Source organism: Ursus americanus, chromosome X, assembly GCF_024610735.1.
Source record: "Ursus americanus isolate L20-20 chromosome X, mUrsAme1.1.p, whole genome shotgun sequence".
NCBI classification, from domain to species: Eukaryota; Metazoa; Chordata; class Mammalia; order Carnivora; family Ursidae; genus Ursus; species Ursus americanus.
This window is the reverse complement of record NC_142164.1, coordinates 101839041-101857384: the sequence shown is the minus strand read 5'-3', so window position 1 is coordinate 101857384 and position 18344 is coordinate 101839041. Positions and strand designations below refer to the sequence as shown.

At 37.9% G+C, this 18344-nt stretch overlaps 1 pseudogene; it reads right to left on the bottom strand.

Annotated features, from left to right (window-relative positions):
- Positions 1-5434: 5434 nt before the first annotated feature.
- On the bottom strand, positions 5435-5952 carry LOC123796471 (translationally-controlled tumor protein-like; annotated as a pseudogene).
- Between the last annotated feature and the right edge of the window lie 12392 nt (positions 5953-18344).

The window sequence follows — 18344 nt, the reverse complement described above, 5'->3', positions numbered from 1 at the left end:
CTTGGTAATTTGAGGTCCTGGGAGACTGAGGTGACTTGAGTTTGGGGTATAGAGCATCAGAGAGGTGAGAGCTTCATTGAGCAAGAACTCCAAAGATCTGCAAAGGATCCCACTAAAGTACTGAGCTGACTACTGAACAACACATGCACATGAAGAAACTACGCCAGACAGGGGAATGAAAACCTAAAAGAATTAGAGGTGAAAGTGCTTGATATGTGCTCAGTGTTGGGTGCAGCGCCTGTTGCCATCAGTCAGGCTGGGAAAACTTACGTAATACGGCATTAGGTAAAACAGAAAAGTCTTCTCTTAGTAGGGAGGAATGATAAGCCCTATACTGAGTGCTCATCTCTTCCTGCCAAACTAGTCGTAAAAGGAAGATTTGAAAGGATCAAACTTAATGGTACCCCAGAACAAAATTGAAGACTATTTTAGGAATCCAAGAATATCCAGCTCCCAGCAAGGCAAGAAGCACAGTGTCTAAAATCAAAATTTACCAGGCATGCAAATAGGCAGAGAAATAAGACCCATGACAAGGAGATAAATCAAAACTGACCCACAACTGACAGATATTTACCCCATTTGTATCCACATATATGTCATTGTTAGATGTTCTTCTAGATGCTCTGGTCTACCTTTAGCAGTCTATAAATGTGCTAAGGGTAACTGAGTATAGCAGGTCTTAGTGATCTGGGCGTTCGTCAGCAGAGTCCCCTCTTTGGTTTTATTATAGGAAAATGAAAGTGAGTCTAACAGTAAAAATGTCTGCTAATAAAGAGGGAAGCATATATGGCCTTTACTATGTTGAAGTATATTAACTTTGTTAAGAGGTGGTTTTTTTTTCTTATTATCATAAACGGATGTCGAATTTTGTCAAATGCTTCTTTGGCCTATGTTAAGATGATATGATTTTTATCTTTCATTCCGTTACTGTGGTGTATCACATTGATTGATTTGTATGTATTGGACCAGTTTCACTTCCCAGGGATGAATCCCACTTGTGCTGCCGAATTTGATTTGCTAGTATCTTGTTGAGAATCTTGACATTTATATTCATCAGGAATGCTGGCCTGTAGGGTTTTTTTCTTTGTGTAATGTCCTTCTCTGGCTTTTCTATCAGGGTAATGCTGGCCTTATAAAAATGAGTTTGGGAGGGTTCCCACCTCATCAGTTTCTTGGAAGAGCTTGAGAAGGATGGGCAGTACTAATCATTTAGCAATATAAGCATCTATCAAATCACTATGTCATAGACCTGAAACTTACACAGTGTTGTCTGTCAGTTCTATGTCAATAAAACAGGAAAAAAGAAGAGTTACGGGATTAGCTCTCCCCAACCTCCCAAATCCTTCTCTGCTTAAGACTAGTGTATGTTCTCTTGGTCTTGCCTGATTGTCACAAGCTGCAAAGAGGAATTGAAATCACAACTTAAAACAGTTGCAAAAGCCTTTCAGAAAGGAATGACTTGAATAATAAAGGATCGATAGAGTACATTTGAAATAAGGATAAAGCTCTCAGATAGTTCCTAGAAATGATCCTCTTTAAAAGTTTTAACTTGAAGAGCCATCTAAAATTGAAACTGAGGTGGAAGATGTCTTATTACATTATGTAGTTCTATTGAAATTGCTTAGCAAAAAGAAAATTTGGACTTAGCTCATTCTTGGTTTTTTCGAACAAGTATGTCAGAATTGCAACCAAATTCTAAGTGTTATTTATAAAATCAAATAGACATATTTTACTAATTTTCGGTTACTATGAAGTCCAAATTAAAGGCTTTTTTCTTAGCCTCCCACTATTTATAGTTTAATTTTGGCCTTGTTTCATTTATTTTATTTTTTTTAAGATTTTATTTATTTATTTGAGAGAGAGAGAGAGCGCGCGAGCATGAGCGGAGGGGGGATGCAGGAGAAGAGGGAGAAGGAGAAGCACACTCCCTGCTGATTGCGGAGCCTGATTTGGGGCTCTATCCCAGGACCTTAAATTATGACCTGAGCTGAAGTCGGGCATTTAATGGACTGAGCCATCCAGGCGCCCCTTAGGCCTTGTTTTAAATGGCAGTTGAGAAGGAATTAGTATCTAAGATTACCTGGGGGAGAAGTAAGAGCATGGTTGTTAATGCACCCCCCTGAGAAGATAAGAGGGCTTCCCATCTTCCTTTTTTCTAGCGGTGAAATCAAATGAAGGTGACAGTACTACCAGTTGTACTGATTTTTGTAGTAACAGCCTGAAGGAAAGACGCGCCTATATGCCATGAGAAGTGGCTTAAGAAGTACCAGTACCCTTGCCAATTTTATTCATTTTTCTAAATATTCAGATTTTTAATGTTTATGACAATCTATTAAAAATTCTACTCTGCTGATTTCTGCTTTCCTCTTAATTTGTTCCTTTGATTTTAAGTTTGTTTTGTTGATTTTTTTTCAGCTCAAGTTAGTAGCTTAGTTACCTACTTTTCTCTCTCTTTAGAATTTTTTTTCCCTAACTTACCTATTTAAGGATGTGAACTTCCCAGTGAGCATCAGTTGCTACATCCAACAGTTTGGGATATATGTGCTTTGGGTTGTCATTTAGTTCTAAATCATTTTAAATTTCCATTATGGATTCTTACGAGTCATTTAGAAGGATGTTATCACATCTCGAGGTACATTGTTTTGGGCTGCCATTTTGATTGTTGATTTCTGTTGTGTGATACTTCTTCTGGACTGCTGAGTTCTGTAGTTGAGCGCTTAGTATATTTTTATAAATATACACATTTGAGAACACTATGTTTGATTGGATTGCCGTTCTGTAACTACATGCATAGTCAAGCTTGTTAATGTGATTCAAGTTTTCAAGCTTTCTTGGGTTTTTTTGTGCCCCTGACCTTACGAGTTCCGAAAGAGTCCTTTTAATGTCTCCCACAATTACTGTGAATTTACTAAATTGTCCATGTGATTTTATGGGTTGATGCTTCACACATTTAAAAATGATTTTGTTTAGTGAATAAAATTCCTGTCTTATCTTTCTGATAAACCACTCCATTTGTCAGTGTGCAATGATACTCCCCATTATACTGATGATTTGTTTTGCCTAATAATATATCTACATTATTAATTTTTAATTGTTTTGGGGTGTATTTTCCTCTTCCCTTATATTCAACCTACCAAAGTTGTTTTTCCGTGTTTGTTTTAAATCCATTATGAGGACTTAAGGGGAGATTTTGAGACTTTCATATCACCTATGCTTTTAATTTAATTTTGTCAACTTCTCTTATTTCCTTCTCTGGAGCAGTGTGCTTTCTATGGTTGCTCCTTCCTCCCTTTTTGGCTTTTTGTTGGATTTATTGAATTTGTTTCTCTTTATCTTTTGTTTTCAAATGGCGCATTTTCCATTCTATTCTAATTTTCTAATATTCTAATTTTTATTCTGCAGATTTCTCTTAAATTTTCAAATATTAAAATTATTACAGTTTTCTTTTTTTGAGATTTTATTTATTTGAGAGAGATTGACAGAGAGAGAGAGAGAGAGCGCAATGAGAGGGGAGAGGGTCAGAAGGAGAAACAGACTCCCCACTGAGCAGGGAGCCTGACACGGGACCTGATCCTGGATCATGACCTGAGCCGAAGGCAGTCGCTCAACCAACTGAGCCACATAGGCACCCCTAAATTCTTATAATTTTCTATTAAACGTGTAATTATAACTCCCCAGCAAAAAGACAAAACAGTCAACATGGTTTCACTACTGTCCACTCTTTCCTTTTGTCTTTTCAAAATCTAATGCTGCCTACTACTCAGTATTTTAGTTACGGATTTTTATAAACTTGATATTTTAAAATAAATACTTAAATTTCGCAGTGAGTTTCCTGAATTTTGTTTTGCTTTGTTTACCATTGCTTCTTGCATCCTGTTACTTAGTTTTTTTTGTTGTTACTGTTGGGACACATCTTTTATTAGCTCTTTCAGAAAGCGTTCATGAGTGGTCGTGTGTTTGGGTTCTGGTATGTATGAATATGTTTTTATTTCTCTCATTCTTTAATGAGATGTATAATTGTATATTCAAAGTTTGTCTCTTTTTCTCTCTCCTGATTTTAAGCTCTCTTCACAGACTTTTTATTTGTAGTGTTTTTGACTAGAAGCCTAAAGCCAAATTTTTAGATTATTATAAGTAATCTGGCTTTTCCCTCTGTCCTTGGTCTGAAGTTATACCCTTATATATGCCTAGGAATGTTTTTTTTAATCTTGCTTCACGTCGTAGTTTTTGGCTGTTTCAATCTAGAATATTATGAATATTTTCAGTTTGAAGAGATTGGCTAGGCATTGTATTTTCTCTCTCAATTGTCTTTTTGAAAGTCCTTTTTTATGGATATTGAAAATTCTGGATTTATTCTGCATCCCACTTAACATTTTCCCATACTTTTTAGGATGTTATCACTTGTTCTGTATTTTGGGAGGACCCTTAGTCTCATTTTTCAAAGTTTAAATACTATATTTAATACTAATATAAAAATTTCATTTCTGCACATATTCATTGCATATTAATGTGTATTATTTAAACATCCTTGCATATGGGTGGAGCCTTTTGACACTCTGGGCATTATATTGGGCTACATTTCTAGGCCTGGACGCTTAATTTTTTCTTACCATTCTGCGTGCTCTTTCTCTTTATCAGCCATCCAGACACACAGCCACTGGATGATTAGAAACTGGATTCCTGAGTCACCACTTGAAGGAGAACCTCCTGACCAGGAACGTCTACATTCGACTTCATAGAAATGAGAAATAAACATTGACTGGGTAAGTTACTGAGATTTGGGAGTTATTTCCTAAAGCATATGGTGTTCTTTGATGCAAAATATATACCTCAATAGGTAGTATAATGCTGTCATTTGATAATATCAGATAAAATTAAAAATCTAACATCATCTTATTTGCATCTCGTTTCTTCTTACCCCGTGGTTTCAGACTTGACTGTCTTATCAGAATGGTGTAAAGTTTACTTGTTTGTGCCTTTACTGTAATTATCATTGTATAATTCAACACCGAACACAATTCATTACTCATTTTAAGTTTCCGATAGCTGCTTTAAAAATGAAGTAAGTGTATTCTGTATCTTAGGAATAGATTTTTAAGTTTAGGTAAAATCAATATTTCAAGTAAATTTACTCCATTTGAGAATTTGAGTTTTTGCCATATGTACATTTGATAGACTTTTTTGAGATTATTTTACAACCTGATATATTTGTGTGTGTTTTTTTAGTTTAAATGCATTCTTATTTTAGACAACCTTCAGGACATGTTTTTGTTTCTTAAAAACAATGCCTCCACTCCAGATAAATCAAGGTGAAAATAAATCAAGAACTCAAGATGACATCAGTCCCGTTCGTCTAGGTCCTGGTGTCGTGTGGATGGAGAGCAGCAGCCGGTTATGACAACAGGTGATACATCCAAAGTACGAGGCCAGTTCGTTAACATTTTTCCATTTGCACACCATCCTTAAAGGAAATCCCATATGGGGTCACACCACCCTCAGAATAGTCCAGCAGAGCAGCCATGCCATCTCGGTTCACGTTACCCTCAATAAAGAACGGGGAGTTTTTGCCAATAACGTGGATGTGCTTGATGTGTTCTGTAGCCCCTGTCGTTAAAAGGTTGTGCTCTTTCTGGCCTCTGTTCTTCAAGTTTGCTTTGCTCGAGTTCGTGTAATCTTTGACGTACTTCTCGTAGGCTGCTTTGGTGCAGCCGCTTTCTGCCAGTGATGGTTCGGGACAGTATCAACACCAGTGATGACTGTGCTTTCTGTGCCTTCACCCTCGGGGCCTTCTGTGGACGCATTTCCGCCAATGAGCGAGTCATCAGTGGGACCGTCTGTCCTCCTGACCATCCTCCCCTCCACCTCCAGGCACAGCCCCTGTGTCATCTCCCGGATCTTGCAGATGGCGGACGGCAGCTCATCCCAGCGGATGAAGTCCCGGGAGATGACCATGATGGTGGCTAGAGGAAAAGGACGGGGGGCTAGCTTAGCAGGAGCTGGGAGCTCTGCGCGAACGTGGGGCGGCCAGAGCACCGCTCGGGGGTAGGGAGGAGGGGGCGAAGAGAAGCTACAAGGGACATATTTGATTAACTCTCGCCTCTTGAATTGTCTATAGTATGGAACTGCACTGTCCCATAATTTAGAGAGTTAAAGGTGATAGAATATTTAAAAACATTTAGTATTTACCAAACTATATTTAGTTTAATTTACACTCAGTATGTTGTAAAATAGAGCAAAATTTATAACATAAAATATACTAAGTATAGTGATGTTTACCAAGGAAATGGTAATGACCAGTACAATGATAATGGGTGATGATGGTAATACCTGTGTCAGGGCAGACTGCGGTCTCCTAGGGCAGTGTGGTGACTGCTAAATCTCAGTGGCGATGCAGTGTTCTATTTCTCACTGAAAGCCCACATCCGAAGTAGGGCAAGGAGGAACCCAGTGCCGCGTTGTTACTGAGAGACCCAGGCTGGGAAAGAGGCACGAACTTGTCATAATGCTGAGTCAGCATGGTCTCCCAGGGTTGCCGCAGCAGGGGAGGAGAGAGCCGGAGGCTGGACAGGGTGTTTTTCACTCTTTCCTCACTAAGTTACTCATGTCACTTCCATTTACATTTGACTGGCTGGATCTCTCCTTAGAGCCGGAACCATGTATGGGTGGGCGCTCATAATGTGTCCCAAATTGCTACCATTTACTCAAAGTAGTGTGTACGCTATTACATCTAACTTTCAGAGCTACCTTATGTGGTTTTTACTTTTAATTTTGTCATTTTACAGGTGGGGAAACTGAACCCAAAAGATGTTAAATAACTCACCCAAAGTTTGAGTTAATAAGTGGAAGATCCTGAACTTAAAACCCTGTCTGTATTAGTAGAAGGCCCATACTCTTTCTCACTACACTATTTCACCTCTTCACAATAAATACTCACCAGTTATGTTAATATTGTCCTGACTTCTAGATTGCTCAATTATCAGGAAGATTGAAGGAAGATCGAAGTGACCAGACTGACTCCCTGTTTTTACCCCTTTCCAGCCCTCGTGGTTGGGTTCAGGACCAGAGACCTCAGGTTGAAGCCTTCCTTACGCTGACTATGAGACTAATCCCTACGTCAGGCCAGAGCAGCTCAGAGGAAGCCATATCGCCAACAAGGTTAGTCCTGTGCCAACTCTGCCCTTCTAAGAATTATTCTCTTGTTTTGTTCATGTGTCCAAACCCTGAGCTTCTATTGTAAGTCTGACACAATATGGTGGAAAGAGTATGGGCTTTGCTCACCGTCCAACCCGGGCTTAATTCCAGGTTCCAACACTTACTAGCTATGTGACCTTGGGAAAACTACTTCCCAGAGAGGCTGTATTTTTCATTTGTAAAATGAAAGCAATAATGGTAAGTATTATTGTTAAAGCTGACATTTCTTGGGCACTTATATTGCTGCCCCTGGGCTAAGTGCTTTAGCATAAATTATCTTATTTAATGCCTCATTATCTCCCTGAAGTAGGTACTATTATTCTGCATATATTATACATGAGAAATTATATAATTTGCCCACACTTAACCAACTAATAACTGACTGAGGATTCAATCCTAGAATTCACTAACTCCAGAACTATAGTCATTACTTCTAAAAAGTGTTTATTTTTATTAATGTGGAAATTATGTCTATCTTCACTTATTTCCTCCCATTTTCCCCAGTAATTTGATGTTTACTTGTTCAACTATACTCAAGTCATAAACTTAAAACCCAGTCTAGTGTCCCACTCTAGCATCTTGCCTAGTTCCCATGAACATATTCCATGGGTACCTCCATCACTTAAAAGGGCTTTTCTGACTCTTTTTTCCCACTGGTTGAAATTTCCAGATATTTCCTGGAACATCTCCATTCCCGATCTTCACTTGCCTGATTAGTATAAGCTCCATTGTCTTTCAGTGGTCTCTTCTCTTATTAAACTTATCCATCCAAAGAAACACTTACTAAATGCCAGCTAAGAAAGATACTCACGAATAGGGCATATATCCTACTCTCCGTGAGCTTGCACGCTAGCGCAGGAGATAAGATGCGCGTAGAAATCAGTTTAATGCATAGGAGGAAGTAAATTAGGCCTGAAGACAGGCATAAACATTTGTACAGTGCTCCGAGAAAGGAGAGCGGGAGTCAGCTGACATCTCTGAGTACCTGAGATAGGCCAAATACTGTGCCATGTCTTATTTAAATTTCTCATAACCCTGTGAAGAAGGCATTGTGACACTTTTATTTTTCCACATAAGAAAACCGAGGTCCCCAATTATGACGTCATTTGCCCTGGAACGTTGTGCAGCTTGGACACCGTGATCTGCTGGTCTGAATAGATCCCTTTTGTTCAGTGGACACGTCTCCTCTCCATGTCCTAGTCCCCTTCCATTCGGCCGTGGCTCTTCTAGACTTGCCAAGGAATTCAGCCTCTCGACCGTAAGCCTCTTTTTAGATCTTCCTCTACTGATTTCTGATTGGAAAAGAGATGGAAAAGGCAGTGGAGGGGGGATAACCAAGTTCTTTCGACAGACATGCATCCCTAAATTTGACGAACTCCCACTAATAGTGAGTATTCCTCAGGACCGGCCCAAGGTCAAACTGCTAAGTAGGGGAAGTCTCCCTGGAGTGGCTCTGATACAGCAGTTTGCACCTTTGTCCCACTTTAAGCGCATCACATCTGTTTTCCAGGACTCCCATGCTAGCCTGGCATTAGGAAAACTTCTTCCTAAATGGGGTTGGCTTCTTGCCCCCACATATCACAAGTATGTCATTACCTCCCAGCAGTGTCGAGGCAGGCTTATTGAGCATTGGCTCTTGGGGCTTGAGTAGGAAATGTAGGCCTCTTGTGGTAGGTTAGCAAGTATCCTTTCTGAGCATTAAGTACTGGTGATCTGTTCTTTTCTTTGTTTGCTTCCCACCCTCTATCTAATTCCTATCTTTTTTGTATGTGCTTTCCCTGAATCCTGTACACACTTCGCTCTTCCCCTTCAAGGACTGCACATCTGCAAGTTGTGATCTTTGTCCTGGACTTGGGGTGCCTAACTTGTCCCATCTTCTTTTTGAACCCACCTGTAGGGGCCATTGGTCTTAAGATGTTGGTGTCAATGGGTCATCTTAGTTTTTTGACAAACCCATCTCCAGGGACATTGGAGCTTTGTAGAAATAATCATTCTTGATCTTGGGCATTGAAGCTATTTCTTACTGTTTTTTCAAGTTCTGTGTGGCAGCAGTGAATAAATTAGAAGTATTTTGAATATACAGACATACACATGAATTGGGACACTACAGGGTTTGGTGGTGAACTTTGTTGTCATTCTGCATGGGATCAGATCCTGGCCCCAGTCTTCGATAGTACATGGTCTTAGGAGAGTTACTTAACTGCACTATTTCCTATTTTCCTTATTTATTAAATAGGAATATCAACCGCAATAGTAGAGGTATTTATCTTGTAGCTTTCCTTCCTTTTGAGGGGTGAGGATTAAATGAATTTATAGATATAAAGCCCTTGGTTTAGGATGTGGCATATGTAAGCACTCAATAAATTTGGGGTGTAAAGGAATATGTACTTTTCTTAAAAATACTCTTCAGGGGCGCCTAGATGGCTCAGTTGGTGAAGCATCGGCCTTCGGCTCAGGTCATGATCCCAGGCTCCTGGGATCGAGCCCCATGTCAGGCTCCTTGCTCAGCAGGAGGCCTGCTTCTCCCTCTCCCTCTGCTGCTCCCCTGCTTGTTCTCTCTGTCTCTCTCTCTCTTTCTGTCAAATAAATAAATTAAAAATCTTTTTAAAAAAATACTCTTCAGTCAGGCCTCAGTGGGAATTGTTCTTAAAACCCTCAGATGTCAATTTTAAACTAAAATTTGCGTGTGCAGGTAACTTCAGGAGAAAGAGACGGGGGGCGGGGGAGCTTACCTTAGGTAACAAGACACTTCTAAGGATTTTTTGGAGGAATTAACCATTTGCACAGTGCAGTGATTTATCTAAAAGCACAAAGATGTTTCAAAATATCTGTAGTTGAGTCTAAAATTAAAAAGGAAGATAATACCATCTCTTCTCTTTTGATATTTCAAAAGCTTCAGGAAATTTCACCGTAGAGGAGGAGGAGGGTAGAGAGAAGTAAGAGACCTAGGTGAGGTTCAAAGAAGAGCCGTTGTTTTTACTTGAAATTTAAATAGTGGGAGAAAACGGAACTGCTTTTTCTATAAGCAAGAAACCGAGATGAGAATGATGAGGTCATTGCACATTTAAAGTGGTAGGAGTCTTTAAAAATATTTAATTGTCTATCAGAAAAGAAAGTGGGGTTTTTTTGGGTTTTGTTTTTGTTTTTGTTTTTTAAGGAAGGATCTCACTGTGAAAATGTATGTATTTCTTTGTATGAAGAGATATGCCAAATATTTGTATTTACTTTTTTTAAAAACGCTGAATATGGATGCACATAGAGAATTCAAGATGATGAATTCAAGTGTATTTTTTCTCGTGACGTGTGTCTGCTAGAATTTGAGCCACAAGTGCTTTCATGTAGATGCCCGTATGATAAAGACCCATAAAACTGTAAAACTTTGCTATAGCTGTCAGAGATCACAGTTGAATGCAATTCAAATTATGAGCTCATTGAAAGCACCTTAAAATGTCAGTAAACTCATTTCTTGAGCTGTTGGCTATCTGCTGGTGAAGATAGCAATAGGCTCCCAATCTTACGGTGTATGCTTCTCAGTTCAGTTGCTATGATGTGGTCAGAAATACTGCCTGTACTTTGGTGATGAGGTATTTTTGAAATGCGAATTAACATTCTCACTCAACACTTGGTACAATTTCACTCCTGACTGTCACTTTTAATGGTTGCTCTACCTTTTTAAATTCTGCGTAGCACAGAGAAAGTCTGGATGAGTCGTAGCAGGTTGCTAAATGTGGTTGTCTGGCACGGGGTGAGAAATAGGGTAGAGTTAAATTTTTACTTTGTATGTTTTTTTTTTTTAAATGGTGAGCTTTTAAATGATTTTTTTTATTACTTGGGGTTTTTCCCCGTTTTTCCATTTTGAAAATGTATTTACAAATTGATAAGGATATATGACCTAGCAATTTCATTTCTAATTATATACTTATCTATTCACCAAAGGTATACATTAGAATGTTCTTAGCATCACTACTTGTATAAGCCTCAAACTGAAACCATTCAAATTTCCAAAAGAGAAATCAATAAATACAGTGAGAACTCTGTGTGTGTGTGTGTGTGTGTGTGTGTGTATTCTATCTATCCACCTCTCCTCACAATGGAATACTACGTAGCAATGAAAATGAACAATCTACAGTTACATGCAGTCATGTGGAGGAATCCTACAAACATAATATTTAAGAAGCCAGTAACAGAAGAGCCCATACTGTATGATTCTATTATATAAAGTGTGTGGCATCATGGAAAAGCTTATCTGTTCTGTTAGATAAAGGCTAGTAGTTAATCAAAGAGGTGGAATGACTGGCAGGGAGAATAAGAAGCTTCTGGATTGTGTGTAATGCCCTTTTTTATCTGGTGTTGGTCATATAGTTGTATATTTGGTGAAGATTTATTGAGATGAAAACTTAGGAAATAATGTCCTTTTATGTATTATAATCTACTTCATTAACAAATTTTAAAACAGGGAATGTTCCTTCATTACCAGCTTAACAGTTTTTGATGTCCTAAAATATTATGAAGAACTGCATGAGGGAAAACTGAGCAAACTTCAGCCGTAAGAGCTGAAAAAGCTTTGACTTTGATGGCGCCTTACGCATCAAACACACAGTTGCTGAATAAATGTGTGCTGACGGACCGATGTGCTTTATTCTGTTGTGATTATTTTAGAACATGATGTTAACGCTTCATGATAAATATTCACAATAAAACTAGGTATGACAAATCATACTTTATAAAACTCCTTAAAGGTTTTCCCTGAGAGTACTGAATGGTGCCTAATATATCTTTCTTAAAAACATGGAAGGCTGATAATGCCCGTTAACGTGCACATATTCAATTCCAAAGGACATTGCTAACTCCCTGCTTTATCTCTATTAGTAATTTCTATCTGGCTTCCATCCTCCACTTAAATGGTGTTCATTGAATTTACCAAGGACAGTAATTTGTTTTATCATTATGATGATGCATTGCCCTAACAGCTTGGTAACTCACTGTTGTTGTTGTTGTTGTTGTTGTTGTTTTATCACAAAGAAGATATATTTTATAGTGATTGAAAAATTTACTTAAGAATATATTTGTTTTAGCAAGTGGATAGTCATTGTTACATTGGCATGGAGAGACTTCAAGTGCTGCAGATTTTTTTTTTTTTCTTTAATGGATCATTTTCTGAATGATGCCTGGGAATGAAAATACTATGTCATACATAGAGAAATTAAAAAATTGGGGGGGGCGCCTGGGTGGCTCATTTGGTTGAGTGTCTGACTCTTGATTTTTGCTCAGGTCATGATCTCAGAGTTGTGTGATTGAACCCCAAGTTGGTCTCCGTGCTCAGCAGGGAGTCTGCTTGAGATTCTCTCTCTCCCTCTGCCCCTCCGGCTCGTGCTTTCTTTCTCTCTCTCTCTCTCTCAAATAAACAAATAAATCTTTAAAAAAAGAAATTAAAAAATTGTTAAAGTTTATATACAAATAAAGCACTCTGCTCATTAGAATGCAATTTGTCAGCTTTCAGTTTAAGAATTAAAGATTTTTTGTAATCTATACTAGACTGTAGACTCATCCTTAGATTAGATTACATTCAAGTCTCATAATTATGAAATGGCTTTGTTTTGGTACACTTTGTGGCTAATGGCACTAATCTATTTTATATTAAGAATCTAGGGGCACCTGGGTGGCTCAGTCGTTAAGCGTCTGCCTTCAGCTCAGGGCGTGATCCTGGCCTTCTGGGATCAAGCCCCATATCAGGCTCCTCCACTGGGAGCCTGCTTCTTCCTCTCCCCTCCTGCTTGTGTTCCCTCTCTCTCACTGGCTGTCTCTCTGTCAAATAAATAAATAAATAAAATCTTTAAAAAAAAAAAAAAAGAATCTAACTCATGTGGGGGCACCTGGTTGGCTCAATCGGTAGAGCATGCAACTCTTAATCTAAGGGTTATGAGTTCAAGTCCCACATTAGATGTAGAGATTACTTAAAAATAAAATCATCAAAAAAAGAAAATAACTCAAATATTTAATGCCTAATTAAGCCTTACCTTTATATAGGGGTTAATTGGTAGGTGTTGTTTTTCTCATATAGGTCAAGTACATATTTTTACTGAATGTTGTGTTTTTAATTCTTCAGCATTACATAGAAATTTTTAAAAATATTTTCTGCTGTCTTTTGTTTATATTCAAATCTAATTGATGAATTTTATTCAAATCTACCTGTGTCACTGTTTTGAACATCTATTTCCTTGACTTGGGGGTTCAACACTTCCCCTTCTTTTCACAGAACTCTAACTCCTCCCCGCCCTGCCCCCCCCCCCACAGTGGCCTCTCCAATAAGGGTTTACATGCCCTTTTTGGATACGGCCCCAGTGAAGTCTTGAGGCTGTTCTGTGTTATTAGCATGTCTTCTGTACTGATCCCAGGTGGCTCCATAAGTCTTTGTTGAGGGAAGCTCTGGGGGGATCAGCTAGGTTTAAAAATCTAGTTGCATTTTAAAGACGTGAAGCACCAGCATCTGAAAAATACACCAGGGAGAGCAGAATAAATGAGGGATGCGAAGACATAACAGTTATGGAGGTTGAGGCTTGGGCTGTTGAGGTTTCAAATCCAAACCTAGAGGTGTTGGATCCCAAAGGATTTTGGAGATGTTGCAGAAAGGAATGAAGAAAAATGAATTTGAAACAATTCATGACTGATTATTGTTTGTTGAAAGCACGTTCTAAGTTTATAAGGATATAAGAAAAAAGAGTGGGCTCGGATTATGTAAAATTTAGATTTTAAAAAGCAAAAGCCCTACTAAGTAATACAACTTAAGTGCATTCGGTTTGATGAGGAAGCTGGGGTGTTTTTCAGAACACCAAGAATCAGAAACAATTAAATATGTCGGATACCCTTATCCTAGTCTTCACCACCATCATCAAGTATAGCCTGCAAATGTCATGCAATTTTTAAGTATTAGAGGATCTCGAAATTACATATAGACTAGCTCCTCATGTTAAATATTATAATGATGATTAAAGTCATCCCTAGGTATTTGGAAACATCACTTTAGAATTTAGCCTGTTCCAACCTGTCTTGTATCTTATCCATCAAGTCATTCAGGACAAAACTTACTCAATTCTTGGTCTTCTCTTCCCGCAACCATGTGGGATTTTGAGTCATAATTTATGATTTTTTTTTTTTAAAGATTTTATTTATTTATTTGACAGAGAGAGACAGCCAGTGAGAGAGGGAACACAAGCAGGGGGAGTGGGAGAGGAAGAAGTGGGCTCCCGGTGGAGGAGCCTGATATGGGGCTTGATCCCAGAAGGCCAGGATCACGCCCTGAGCCGAAGGCAGACGCTTAACAACTGAGCTACCCAGGCGCCCCTTATGATTGGTTCTTAACGAGGATCTGCATCTTAATGTTTGCTTCCTATTATCAAAGTAATTTCTTTCTCCAGATCCAGTACTTTCATATACTTCCACGAAAGCAGCACATTTTCAAGATCTCCTCTCAGTAAGAGTGATTTTACTTTCTATTTCTCTCTTTCTCTGAAAAAGAAAGGGGGGGGGGTTGCACCTGCGTGGCTCAGTTGATTAAGCGTCCAACTCTTGATTGTGGCTCGGGTCATGATCTCAGGTTTGTGAGATTGAGCCTCACGTCATGCTTCGCGCTGGATGTGGAGCCTGCTTGGGATTCTCTCTCTTCCTCTCGCCCTGCCCCTCTCTCTCTCTCTCAAAAAAGTGATCTTAATCATGTAGAAATTATGGTCACAATGCTTGGTAAAAATCAAGTAATAATGATAATACTCAATAATGAAATTTAAATCTTTTATATTTGAATTTAAACTTATATTTTTCCTATGCTTTCGTTGAAAAATTATACTTGGGCATTTCCAGAAATTCTGATAGAATAGCGACTCACCATTTTGTTAAATAGCCAACGTTTCTCTGAGTATTAAAAAGCATAGGCATTCAAAACCAAAAGGGCTAGCATTTACTTTGACATCTTGGCATTTTTAATCTTCTGTAATATTACATTTTCAAGTTAATTTTAATCTAACAGATGTTGACATGCAATAAAATATTTAAGCAATTCCTTTTGTTAAAGTTGGAAAGTGCAATACACTGTTTAAGCACAATCTTCTTGAAATTTTGCAAATGTGCATATTCTAGCAACCGAATTTTAAAATTATCTTTGCTGCTGGATGAATTTATTAATAGGGTAGACACTCTTTCATATCACATGATTACAGCCAAAAGTCTTTAGCTAGTTGAAGAAGTTGTTAAAATGAGGAATAATAAAATACATACAAAACATAGCCTTTATTTTTTTTTTACTTCAACAATAAGCGATGTGTATCTGTTTGCCAAACTTTCTTTGAGTTTAATCCCTTTACATGAAATTTACCTTTGCTTTTTTTCCAATAAACTACAACCATGATAGATTGTGTATGGTTTCCAGTTTTATGCAATAATAAAGCAAGATTCTAAAGACACTCATGAAACAAGCTGAATGCAGAATCCTCTTACGAGGTGGTTTTACCATGTTTTGAACCTCTCCGCTGCAATTTCCTTGCTTTTGTTTACTTTTCGGAGCCCTTAGTTTTTTTATATTTTGTCCAGAGATCTTGTTGCAATCAGTTGGAGAGATGGGCTGCAGTGGATATACACTTCTATGGTGTAAATGACCTTTCTGTCGTTTTATTTTTTTCACTTTTAATTTTAATATGAATTCAAAGAGAAAAGGTACAAAAATAGTACAGGTCGTCCATAAGTCTGTCACCAAGTTCACCAATTTTTTATATATGATTTTGCCCTTTTACACTATCATTCTCTCTGCGTGTATGTATATGCATACGTATGCATATGTTTTCTGAAGTTTGTTAAAGTGCTTCTCTGCCAGAATTCGCCAGCGTAAAATAATTGTATTTTTCTTTGTAATTCATAAGTAATTTATGGAGTGATGCGTTAAGGCTATAGAAATATCCTCTCTCATCACATTTTCCCCGTTAATTTTTACCTCTTCATTCCTTTGATGACATTCTAACTTGATCATTCTTTTTCCATCTGTTAGTTGGCATCTTACTATGAGGAGGCGTTCTTCTTTCTCCTCCATTTACATATTTACCCATTTATTTATATTAATTTGGAAACATGGATTCTTATTCAGTGAGCTGTAATCTCATATTATTTATTTTGATGTTCAGACTTTACCAGATTTGGCCTGTATGTATCCCTTTTGGCTGGCTCTTGTGCTTTGATGTGTTTTCATGATACTTTGAGCATTTAATTGTTTCTGGCACAGTCTCAATGCAGTTGTCAGCCATTTTTCTAAGGAGCCAGATTTCCTTATTGTGGAGAATGGTATTAAGAAAAGTATCATCTAGATGCTAGGTATGTCATGTTGTTGGAACTGTTGTCTCTTTCACTGGGCTGACGGAGGAGCACGCAGACATACATGTGCACGCACACGCCTACATTTATTTACCTGAGCACTCCATTTTCCACACTGAAGAGTTTATTCTAGTCTTCTCTTTCCATCTTTGTAACTCTCTTCTCCAACGATGAACAGACTTGTACCTGTTATTTCTAAATGCTTACTTGTTCACACCTGGGATTTAAAATGAGTTTCAGAATGGCTAACCCATGACACTACAAAAAAGAAAACCTACCAGCTAAAGTTCAGTATTTGTTTACACTTCTTCATTGAGGCAGTATTTACATACAGTGAAATGCTCAGTTATGAGGGGTATAGTTTGTTAAATTTTGATGAATGTATACAATTCTGTAATGATTACCCTATTCGGAAAATAGGATGTTTCCACGATCCCAGAAAGGTTCCTCCTGCCCACTTAAAACCAACCCGTACCTCTCATTGGCGCCCTCTGTGTGGATCACCATACGCTACTCTTACTTGCTCTTTGAACGTCATAGAAATTGAGTCATTGAGAATATACTCTGTTGCGTCTGACTTTTTACTCACCATTTCATCTCACCTGTTCTTTAGCTTCATTGTTGTTCTTATTAAATATCACTGTTTCACTATTTTTTAAATGTGTAGCTGCATTTCATGGATACACCAGTATTTATTTTTCTTGTGGCTATTTGGCTTGTGTCTGATTTTTAGCTATTATGGAGAAGGTGCTACAGACATCCTTGGGCAAATATTTTGGTCAATATATGTTTTCTTTTCTCTTGGCTAAGTATCTAGTGGATATCCTGAGTCCCAGAGTAGGAATATGTTTAACTTCATAAGAAAATGTTAAAATATTTTGCACTGTGGTTATACCATTTTCTCCTGTCACCAGCAATGTGTGAGAGCTCCATTTGCACCTCATCCTATCCAACATTTGGTGTTGTCAGGTTTTTATTTTTGCTTTCCTCAGCCATCCTGGAGTTTGTGAAATGATGTCACATTATATTTTTAGTTTGAATTTCCCTGAGGAAAAATGATGTTGAGCTCTCGACCCGGAGGTAGTTAGAAGTAAGTTGATAATCCCTCAAATATGCGGGACTTTTCTAGATATATGATTTTTATTGATTTCTGATTTCATTCCATTGTGGTCAGAGCACATACTTCCTAAGATTTCAGTCTTTCGAAAGTGTGATTTGCGTTGATCTGTGTTCTGTTCCATGTACTCTTGAATGCATGTGGGTTCTACAGTTTTGTGCCTATAGTGTTCTATATATTCCACTCGAGTCAAGCTGATCATGTTATACAAATATTCCATGTATTTTGTCATTCTCTGGAAGTCTACACTGTCTCTGAGTAATACAGCCTTATGAGGTTTCTTATAACCATTATTTTCATGGCACATCATTTCCCCCCATTTCTTGCCTTAATAGGATAGACTATTTTTAAAGATTTCATTTTGCTTACAGTAATGACAAGTGAACTTTATCTAGCATTTTGACATTTAGTTCTGTCTCTTTTGCTCTTTTAGTGGTCGATTACAATAAACATTTTTAAGGTATCGTGGGAAAAATTCAAATATTATTTTACTATTTCACAAAAAGTGTAAGGAACTTAGACCTTCGTCACTCCATTTGCACCTGCTTCTTGTTTTGTTGTCATACTTTTCTATGACAGTTCTATGAAACTCACAATTACTTTTTTATATTTTGATTGAAACAGTCACAAGTCTATTAAATAACTTAAAAAGAAATAAAACATATGACACTAAACAGTTATCCAT